The sequence below is a fragment of the Melanerpes formicivorus genome, unplaced genomic scaffold (assembly GCF_026170545.1).
Source record: "Melanerpes formicivorus ecotype bairdi unplaced genomic scaffold, bMelFor1.0.p_v2 SCAF_302, whole genome shotgun sequence".
NCBI classification, from domain to species: Eukaryota; Metazoa; Chordata; class Aves; order Piciformes; family Picidae; genus Melanerpes; species Melanerpes formicivorus.
Window position 1 is genome coordinate 36,072 of NW_027142654.1, and position 11,567 is coordinate 47,638.

Consider the following 11,567-nt stretch of genomic DNA (forward strand, 5'->3'; position numbering starts at 1 on the left):
TTCTGAAGGAACTATTTTGAGTACTTTTAGAAGGAACTACTTTTTAGTATTATCTACAGGAACGATTTTTAGTACCTTTAGAAGGAATTCTTTTTAGTACCTTTAGAAGGAACAGTTTTTATTAATTTTATAGGGAACTATTTTTGGTACTTTCAGAAGGAACCATTTTTAGTAATTTTAGAGAGAACTATTTTTACTGCCTCTGCAAGCAACTATTCATATTTCTTTTAGAAGGAACCCTTTTCTCAGCCCTTGTAGAAGGAACCATTAATAGTATCATAGTATCAGTCAGGGTTGGAAGGGACCACAAGGATCAATCATCTAGTTCCAACCCCCCTGCCATGGGCAGGGACAGGGACATTAATAGTGGTTGTATTAGGTACTGGTTGTTGTATTTTATAAGAAACTATTACAAGTACTTTTAGAAGGATCTAGTTTTACCAAAGCATTTTTAGAACTCTTCCAGGTAACTCAGTGCTTTCATAGGGAAATATTGCTAAGTAGTTTTCTAAGTATTTTTAGAATATTTGTAAGGACCTTCTCTTAGTAATCTTTTAAAGAACTGTATTTGTTACTTTTACAAGTAACTATTTTTAGTGCTGTCAAAAGTAACTACTCTTAGTACTTTAACAGGGAATTATTATTGTTATAAGGATCTGGGTTTACTACATTTATAGGGAACCATCTGTAGTGTCTTTAAAAGGAAGTCGTTTTAGTCCTTTGAGAAGAAGCTATTATGAGTCCTTTTAGAGGGAACCACTTCTACTGCTTCTAGATGGAACTATTTTTAATCCATTTAGAAGGAACTCTAGTTAGGACTCTTAGAGGGAACTACTTTCAGGAACTCTCTCTAGTACACTTCAAAGGAATTATTTTTACTACTTTTGTAGGGAACTATCACTAGTTGTTTTAAAAGGAACTGGTTTCAGTACTCTTACAAGGAACAATTTTTAGTACATTTTTAAGGAACTACTGTAAATGCATTTGTAAGTAATTATTGCTAGTACTTTTATAGGGAACTATTATTAGTAGTTTTATAAGGAAGTATCATTAGTATGTTTAAAAGGACATAGCTTTTGCACTTTGAGAAGGAATTGGTTTTAATACTTCGAGAAGGGACTATTGTTAGTGCTTTCAGGAGGAACTATTTTGAGTGGTTTCATAAGGCACTATTTTTTTGCGCTGTTATATCTTTGAGTACATTGATAGGGAACTATTAGTAGTAGTTTCATGAGAAAATGTTTATAGTACTTTTAAAAGGAACTATTTTTAGTACATTCATAGGAATCTATTAGTAGTAGTTTAATAAGGAGCTATTTATACTGTATTCATAGGGAACTATTATTAGTTGTTTCACAAGAGACTTTTTAATACCTTTGTAGGCAACTCTTAGTAGTTTTGGATAGGAAAGTGGTTCTAGTCATTTAATAAGGAACTATTTTTAGTACATTTATAGGAATCTGTTATTAGTTTCATAAGGAACTACTTCTCATCCTTCTAGAAGGAACTATTTTTAGTGCTCTGATAGTGAACTATTTCTAGTAGTGTCATAAGGAACTATTTTCAGTGCTTTTATAGGGGTAGGTGAGTCTGTGTAAGTGGCAGTTTAAACAAAACCCAAACTTTGATAGAATACATACGATAAATTTTGCTGAACACTTCTGAACATCTTTGGTTCTACTAGACGTTATGGACTTAACAAACGTTAGTTTTCAGTAGAGAAAAGCACTGAATTTGCAGGAAATAACTCCTGCAAGTATTAACTTCAAATACTCCAGGATAGACATGTTCAGCTGTTGATCAGCTGTTGAAAGACATCTCTGCAAACTAGCTAAAGAGTCTTTGCTGGAAGCTTTTAAAGTTTTCTGAAATGTGCATGTTTTCATCCTTCAGGCCTGGCATTCCCCCCAAAACCCAACCCAAAGCAAACAAACAAAAAACCCAACAGAACCACGACAGCCAAAAGATGTAAAAGTCCAAACCAAAATTAATTTCATTTTTATAATGCTTTCTTATGGTTTTTGGAAAGGATCTGATCATTTTTGGTTAAGAATAGAGATAACATTGCTAGATTAGTCTCTTGTGTGGCACATTGTATTTTAAACGTGTGTGGAGATGGAAACTTTAGGAATAATGGAGTCATTTCTGAGGTTTCACAGAAAGTCTAATGTAAATGCAGTGATGTTTTAAGTCCTGTTTATCAACTCAGTAAAAGGAGATTTCATTCCACAAGTCCACTCTCCTTTTTTGAAAACCCTCCAACTTGTGAGTAGTGTAGAGGTGTCATCACTTGAAGCAGAGGCAAGAAATCCTTTCCAAACCTCATTTACGTGAGCAAATAACTGGAATGCGTAGCCCAGTACATAATTTGAGCAAGTGCAGGTTTCTAGAAGTCTTTCACTTGGAACTTGACAAATGCTATGTCACCAAGTGTTGCCAACAAAGGGGTGCAGGTGGGGAATTAATAAAAGCTATGAATTACTTATTAATGTAGCAGTCCCGCCACCCGCGTGACTTCTGTACACAGGTAGAACAATAGAATTTTTAGGCTCCTTGCTCGGTTGCACAATACCTCCCAGAGTACAGGAGCAGGTACAAATGGTTAAAGATCACTATTTGAAAAGGGATAGAATCCAAGAGCAGTATATTGCCCCTTACTAACAAGAGAAGGTATTTGCTGGAGACTTAGGCAGGTTCCAGTTGTGAGCAGTCCTCTTGGTGTCTCTGTTTCTTGAGGAATCCTTCTGGACTGCGATGTGTGAGCCACATGTGCAGGGGAGAAAATCCCAAGAAGAGCCTCTAGTGCTTTCTAGCAGCTCAGAGCTTCAATGTCCCCTGCCACAAATGCCACAGATCCTATTTCATGGGCCATAACAGAGCAGGAAACTGATCAGTCTCAGGGTCTGCATTGTCTAGGCTTGTGCTGGCCCTGGGGTCTGCCCCTGACATGTGACCTGGGGAAAGGGGCCCAGTTTTCAGCTGAGATGGCCTTGAAACAGCAGGAGGTCCCTTCCTCCTTACCTCTTTTCCCACATTTCTCATCTTCACCCCCACCCTGACTCCATGGGGGTGACGAAGGGGGGGGAAGTTTCGGATGCATTTCCACATTCCACCCTGTCGGCATTTGGACACAACATTGGCCATGGCCCCTTGGAGTGGTGGGCAATTACCTCTTGCCTCCAAAGTTAAAAGCAGTTGTGGGTTAGTAAGGCTCCTATGTGCTCCTCATGGATGATCTATTTTCCAGTACAGACCAAATGAGCACCTTTAACCTGGGTCTCTGTCTGTAATACCCACAATGAAATCGCTCTGTGATGAGACATTACATACAACAAAGTAACAAGAATTCTGTATGACCAGGGCAATCCCAGACGAGCAAGGACTGCTCTGCTTTGAGTCCAGGTCAAGAGCGTCAATTGCTCTGAATCACGTCTGGTAGTAGAGCAGCACTTGCTCTGGCTCAAGCCTCCTAGTAGAGCATCCATTGCTCTGAATCAAGTTCAGTAACAGAGCATCAAATTCATGGCTTTGAGTCCTTTTTGGAAATGGAGCATCAATTGCTCTGAGTCCTTTTCTGTGAGTGGCATATTTAGGGCGCTCCTGGAGAATAGCATTCAGGCTCTTATGCCACCCCATTGCTGTGTGTTCTTCATTCTTCTGGGAGCTTCACTGGAGCCATGTCTTCAATATAGTCTCAATCCAGTAAGGAGTCAAAACTGGCTGCCATGAAAAGAAACTGGGCAGGGCAGTTAATAACCAGGGACTATCCACTGCATACTGATGTGGTGTCTTCCCATTCCCATCCAAAGCCTCCCATGCATACAAGCCTTTGGGTTTGGCCAGAGTCATGGCCACAATGCCAATGGATGGCCCCTTCACCAGTAGAGGTTGGCCCACCTGTATCTGGGATAGGGATTTATCGTTTGGCCCGTTTGGTACATGATTGGTATCTATTACCGGTTGAGTAGGACAAAAGGCTTTGCTTTTGGGGCTTCCATGACTTCCCCACTGGTTATTGATGAGCACAGTCAGCTCAGTCAGTGGAGCATGAGACTCCTAATCTCAGGATTGTCGGTTCAAGCCTGCAGTGGACAGGCAGCAGTGTCCTTTTGCTGAGAGAGCTGGCAGATGAGCTGGCCAAGCTGCTCTCCACCATTTTCCTCCAGTCCTGGCTCGCCAGTGAGGTCCCAGATGACTGGAAACTGGCCAATGTGGTTCCCATCCACAAGAAGGGTTGGATAGCGGAACCTGGAAACTACAGGCCAGTCAGCCTGACCTCAGTGCCAGGGAAAATGATGGAGCAGATTATCCTGGTGGCAATAACTGTGCACCTGAAGGATGGCCAAGGGCTTGGGTCCAGCCAACATGGATTTAGGAGGGGCAGGTCCTGCCTGACCAACCTGATCTCCTTCTATGATCAGGTGACCCGTCTGGTGGATGTGGGGAGGCCTGTGGATGTGGTCTACCTGGACTTCAGCAAGGCCTTTGACACTGTCCCCCACAGCAAACTGCTGGCCAAGCTGTCAGCTTAAGGCTTGGACTGCAACACTCTGTGCTGGGTTAGGAAGTGGCTGGAGGGCCGAGCCCAGAGAGTGGTGGTGACTGATGCCACATCCAACAGGGATCAGTGCTGGACCCCATCCTCTTTAACATCTTCATTGATGATCTGGATGAGGGGGTCGAGTCAGTCATCAGGAAATCTGCAGATGACACCAAGTTAGGAGCAGATGTTGGTCAGAGGGTGGAAGGGCTCTGCAGAGGGACCTTGACCAACTGAACAGATGGGTGGAGTCCAACGGGATGGCATTCAATAAGTCCAAGTGCCGAGTGCTGCACTTTGCCACGGCAACCTCATGCAGAGCTACAGGCTGGGGTGGGAGTGGCTGGAGAGCTCCCAAACAGAGAGGGACCTGGGGGTGCTGATTGACAGCCACCTAAACATGAGCCAGCAGTGTGCCCAGGTAGCCAGGAGGGCCAATGGCATCCTGGCCTGCATTAGGAATAGTGTGGCCAGCAGGAGCAGGGAAGTCATTGTGCGCCTGTACTCTGCATTGGTTAGGCCGCACCTCGAGTACTGTGTCCAGTTCTGGGCCCAGTTCTGGGCCCCTCAGTTTAAGAAGGACATTGAGACACTTGAACGTGTCCAGAGAAGGGCAACAAGGCTGGTGAGAGGCCTTGATCACAAGCCCTATGAGGGGAGGCTGAGGGAGCTGGGATTGTTTAGCCTAGAGAAGAGAAGGCTCAGGGGTGACCTCATTGCTCTCTACAACTACCTGAGAGGTGGTTGTAGCCAGGAAGGGGTTGGTCTCTTCTCCCAGGCAACCAGCACTAGAACAAGGGGACACAGTCTCAAGCTGCGCCAGGGGAGGTTTAGGCTCGAGGTGAGGAGAAAGTTCTTCACCAAGCGAGTCGTTCGTCATTGGAATGGGCTGCCCATGGAGGTGGTAGAATCACTGTCCCTGGAGGTATTCAAGAGGGGATTGGTGCCATGGTCTAGTCATGAGGTCTGCAGTTACAGGTTGGACTCAATGATCTTTGAGGTCTCTTCCAACCTTAGTGACACTGTGATAAAAACTGCCTGGGCCAAGGGTGTGTCCCAGATGTTTTGGGAGACATTTACATGTTTCTTGATGAGACCATTTGTCCTTTCAACACTACCATTTGCCTGTGGGTAACACCCATTCAACCCTTTTAAATGGAACACCCATTTGATCCCTTCCCCTGGAGCCCAGCCTTGTACTGTGCCCACAGTGAAGTGTGATCCCCTGTCACTCTGGATACACTCAGGCATAGGCAAGACACTGAAGCATTGTTTTAAGGCTTCCATTGTTTGGGCCCCTGTGGCTGCACTGGTAGTTGTGGCCACGCTCAATCTCAAGACTACTTCTTTGCCTACCAGGATGTACTTCTTGCCGTGGGATGGCTTCAGGGGGCCAACACGATCAGTTTGCCAGGTACTCCAGTCTGATCTCTTGGGCTGGGGCTAGCTTTGGCTGGTTAGCCTTCAGCCTTATGGTGCATTGTGAATTGTTGCGGGGTGCTCCAAAGCCCGCTTCCCCCATCTCCATCTGCGGAGGTTTGAATGCAGGAAGACAAAGGGATGAAATTGCCTTCCCCTCCCCGCTGGGGGCTTGGGGGGAAAGACAAATAGGCACCCATTCTTGCCGCCGGGAGCTCAAGTCCCTCACTCGTGGGGAAAGCTGACGCTGGCATTTGGAATTGAGATTGGCTGGGTTCTTCGTGCCCGGTAGATATTGGCAATAGTAGTTACGAGGAAAAAAAATATAATCCGTATTTTCGAGGCGTTTTCAGTTGGAAAATATCTAGAAAGGTCGGGGGCGAATCATACAGAAGTCGCTGATTTATCTGGGCTGCAAATCAAGAGGTCTAGTGCTGTTATCAGAGTAATCGCAGAATTGAGCACTGGTTCTAATGCCAGCTCGTCCAAAAGCTCGAGCGAAGCCTCCGCCAGACCGGACAGCCCCGACGCGGTCTGGACCGCCGGAGCTCCCTCCCCAGCGCCGTCTTTTTGCGAGCATCCTGAGCCACAATCCCACGAACAGGACTTTAAAGGGACAGACCCTAAAATCGTGTCTTTTGGGGGTGGGAGACCCTAAAATCGTGTCTTTTGGGGGTGGGAGGAGACGACATCATTTTGAGCAGCTTATAGCTGAAGGCACATCAGCTTTGTCCTTAGTTAAGACAAAGCACAGCCGAGTCTTCCCGCGGTGTGCGTCTTCGAAGATAAAGCCAGCCGCCCTTTGGGTCCTGCTCCGCCTGCAACATACCCTGTGCCAAGCCCTTATCTCTCGTGGGCAGCGGATAATTTACCTGCGCCACCGGCTGCATACGTAACCTATCCTGAGACAAACCCTTTCGTCCCACGGGCGGCGAATTGCAATGCAGCCGGTCCGCATGCAGCGTCTTCAGGGCCGAGCCCGTAGGTGTCGCACGAAACGGCTCTGAACCCAGCCGCTCGTGTACTTAGCCCAGGCACCGGACGTAAGGGAAGTCCGCCCAGGGCTCAGCCGAGAGAGGGATTTTTCAGTCAAGAATCGTGACCTGGACTTTGCATCGGCACCGCCGAGCGTGGCCCCGCGCGTTTCACCGCCAGCCGTGCGTCCAGACCCAGCCTCAGGGACCACTTCTCCTGTGCCACGCTCGCCAACTCTGCAGCCAGCCTACCTGCAGAGTAGCCGCCCAGCTCGACCTGACCGGAGATCGGTCGGAGGCTGCGGGCAAGCGGCAAGTTTTTGGCCAGCGGGGACTTTGTCTAGGTTTAGCGACACAGACGCCACAAGCTCTGAGGAGGAGGTCACTTTACGGCACGTTCGCCCTATAATCAGACCGGAAGTCACGGCAGCCCGTAATGGGGACCACGAGAAGCCAGATTCACCCTTTTTCTGCAACTCAGCTAAGCGAATTGCAGGAAGAATTCTCCCGTAAGCCAGATGAAACAATCACGACTTTCTGTATAGGTTTTCAGCCACGGGAGGTGATCTGGTTTTCCTAAGTGCTGAAGAGGCTGCTACAGACTGGGGCCCGAACGTATTCTTGAGACCAGGTCCTGACGGGAATTACTCCCTGCCTGCCTGAATTGCTTATTGGGCTGGGGGCGTAGATGCCTCTCAGAGAGACGAACCCACGGGCATACAGATAAAGACCTCAGCTGAACTGTCTGCAGGAACTGGACAAAAGTCGTGCGTCCCAAGTCATGCACGAACGTGGTCTCCACACTTCCCCTTTGAATGCGTGCATTAACCCTAAGAGGCTTAAACCTCTCATTCGAGGAGTGGCCGATGCCTTTAAGGGACGTTTAATTGACCGAATGGAGCAGATTAAACAGCAGGTTAAAAGGAATAAGTGCTCTGGCGAGTCCTGCCAGCTCATGCCGCCAGCTCATCCCAACCTGAAAAGAACCGTTAAGGTACTTAGCAGATTATGGGGATCTTGTTGGTTGAAAAGAGGTTGTTGAAAAGAGGGAGGTGAGAGGTGGAGCTGGGTTTGTAGCAGGACCAAGGTGTTGTTTGAAAGGTCCCTTTGGAGAGCTGATTTCTGCTTCCCAGGTTGGAGGGGAGTCAGGATGCTCCTCCTTTAAAGGCCTCACCATACATCTAACAGGAATATGTGTCCAAAGTGTCCACAGATGCTTAATGTTGGTCACAGGGCACCTGCCCAGCAGATGGAAAGCCCTGTCAGCTGCCAAAGAAATGCTTTGGTGTTTTTAAGCGTTTCCTACTGTCTTGTCTTGAGATGATGATTGTCCACGGAACAGAAAGTCCTGGAATGTTTTGGCCACCAGCAGGTGTGCTGTCAGTAGCACTGGCTGAGAAGTGGTGTTTCTTGCACAGTTTCTTTTAAAGTTTCCTTTCCAGTGTCTTGTCTTGTAGCAAATGATTGTGAGGCTTTCTGTTCCATCAGTCTGTCCTCACGGGAGAGGTGCTCCAGCCCTCGTGGGCCCAATTAAATATCTTGTCTGGAAATTTTGGAGAGCCAGAATTTGAAATGGTTTCAAGGGTGATCCCTGTAAGCAGCTTTATCTCTGCTCTGTGGTTTTTTCATAGATTGACAGGGCATGTCACAAAACCTTCTCCCACTGCCAGAATGTAGCTCCAGGCCGTCAAGAGCTCTCCTCAAGGCTGCAAAGTAAGTTTTTGTTTCCCACTCCTCAACTGCCCTTTCTGAACATGCCAGGCAAGTCTGGCCCTGCAGCCAGCCTGGCTTCTGCTTCTTAAGGAGCACATTTTGGGGAGGAAAGAGAGCTGTCTGAGAGGTGCTGTGTACTCTCTGGGCATTGGCAGAGGCAGACCACAAAGATGATAGGAGGGCTGAAGCACCTCTCCTGTGAAGTGAGGCTGAGAGTGTTGGTCTTGTTAAGCCTGGAGAAGAGAAGGCTCTGGGGAGACCTTGTGAGCAGCCTTCCAGGATCAGAAGGGGGCTACTACAGGAGACCTGATGATGGAGTTTTACACAAGGCATGTAGTGACAGGACAAGGGATTAATGGCTTCAAACTGGGAGAAGCTGAATTTAGATTCGATGCATTTCTTGCCCATCAGGGCGGTGGGGCACTGGAACAAGGTTGAGCAGAGATGTTGCAGAGGCTCCAAGCCTGGGAAGAGGCTGAAACCCTGTCCAGGAAGAATAAAGGTAAGCCTTAGTCCTCCAGCCTGTCTCTCCTGCATGCTTTGTCCGTCTCAATGGAAAGGCTGTCCTGGCGTCCTCATGTCTGCGAGCTAAGGGATGAGGGTATGAAGTGCAGGAAACAAGTCACCTGGCTTCATGGTAACACAGGAAGAAGCCTGAGGGGGGTTGGTGTTTGTTTTTCCCTTTGGGGCACTTCCCTCTTTGGAGTTGGTGCCCCTTCTGGGAAGATCAGCCTTCTGCACTGCACCCTGTGGGTTTAGTTTGTTTGTCAGACATCCAGGTGCTTTTGTCTTGCAAAGAGTGAAGCTGGCTTCTCTCTCTTTAATGGAGCAGCTGAGCAGCACTTGAACTGGGCTCCTTGCTGGCCAAGTGACAGCATGCTGCTGTTGTCCTTCCTTGTCCTCCCCTTGTCTCTCAGATGTGCCTGTTGTGTGAAACCCACCATCTCTTTTCTCTCTGCCTGCCCCTTTTGCAGAGCTTTTTGCTGAACTCAGCGCAGCGGCAGGCAGTCTGGCTCTGAACAGCAGCGTGAGGGAGCTGGTCCGCTACGCTAAACGGGCTTTACAGTGGCTGAGACGGGAGACAAATACACCCTGACTGGCCTGGGTGATGGAAGAAACATCCTCCAGAGCCGGACCTGGGGAGGTGCTGGACGTGCTTTTATGAGGAGCTGTTTTTAGAAGTTTTATAAGCAAAGTATTTTTAGTGCTTTTGTAAGGAACTATTTCAGTACATTTCTAGGAAAGCACTTTAAGTGCTTTTATATGTATATATTCTAAGTATTTCTATGAGTAACTGTTCTTAGTATTTTTATAGGGAAATAAAAGTAGTAGTTTTAAAAGAAACTCGTTTTAGTACTCCTATAAGGAACAATTTTTAGTACATTTGTATGGAACAATTTTTGGTACATTTATAAGAACTATTCTTAGTAATTTTGTATGAAACTCTTCTTGGTACTTTCATAGGGAACTATTGTGATTAGTTTTGGCTAGGCCTTTGCTGGAGTCAGTGCTTCCAAGAGCACACCTTCATGTGTTGTCAAGAGCCCAGTACTCCCACTATTTTTAGTGCTTTTGTAAGGAACTATTTATTACATTTATAGGGATCAATTTTTATTATATTTATAAGGAAGTATTTTAAGTGCTTTTAAAAGTAACTATTCGTAGTATTTCTATATGTAACTATTCTTAGTACTTTTATAGGGAAGTAGTGGTAGTAGTGCTAAAAGAAACTGGTTTTGGTACTCCTATAAAGAATAATTTTTAGTACATTTGTATGGAACAATTTTTAGTACATTTATAAGGAACTATTCTTAGTAATTCTATAAGAACTCCTTCTTAGTATTTTCATAGGGAACTGTTATGATTAGTTTTGGCTAGGCCTTTGCTGGAGCCAGTTCTTCCAAGAGCACATCCTCATGTGACATCAAGTGGGCAGTGCTCCCAGAGAGGAGGCTCATGTGTCAGTCATGGGCTACTGCATTCAGTTCTTGCTTGTGGCTTGGGGGGGAGTTAGTGGCTTGAAGTGGTCTGGATCATTGATGTTCCTTGAGCAGACAATATGAGCAAACTGGTTTTGTGCAGAGAGCTTTGCTGTACTCTTGGCTACTCGCAGCTGAGAGGCAGGGACTGACATGGAGCTGTTTGAAGGGGTATTACAGTGTGGTAATAATGGAAGAGCTTGAATTGTGGAAATGTTTCCTCCCTCTTTGTCATTGAAGCTGAGCCCCCCTTTTAGCCCTGTTGTGGCTTTGGGAGTGGGAAGGATAAGGATGCATTAGGGGGGATTCCTTTGCTCTGAATCAGGGCAGGGTTTGTGATGTTTGCATATTAAGCATGCCTCTTGGGGCCCTCTTCCTTCTAGAGTCTTGGCCCACGATTCAAGCTGATTGTTTTTCCTTAAACAGGAGCTACCTCCCAATTAGTTGAAAAGTGGTTTGGGGCAATCTGTCTTTGTCTGCCCTTGCAGAAGTATGATGTTTTTAAAGTGTTACTGTTGTTCTTTGCTCCTCAAGTCAAGCTCAGGAGTTGTAAAATTTTTTACACATTGGCCAGCAGCTGAGGTGAAAGAGGCCATTTCTGAATTACCCAGAGTGATGTCAGATTGAAAAGAAGATGTGGGAGATGTTTTGATCAGCTGTTCTCTTACTTGTAAGGGAAATAAATCTCCAGTCCACAATTCTTAGAGCTCCCACCCCACCATACTTCCCTAACCTGTTGGTAACCTTTCTTGGCTGTGTTGGTGTGCTAGGTTAACATTGATGGGCTGTGTTGGTGTGCCAGGTTAACGTTGATTGGCTGTGTTGGTCTTCAACTTTAACTGTTGAAGGGTGTGGTTGGTATGCTACCTTAAACTTGATTGGCAGTGTTGGTGTGCCAGGTTAACGTTGATTGGCTGCGTTGGTCTTCAAGGCTAACCGTTG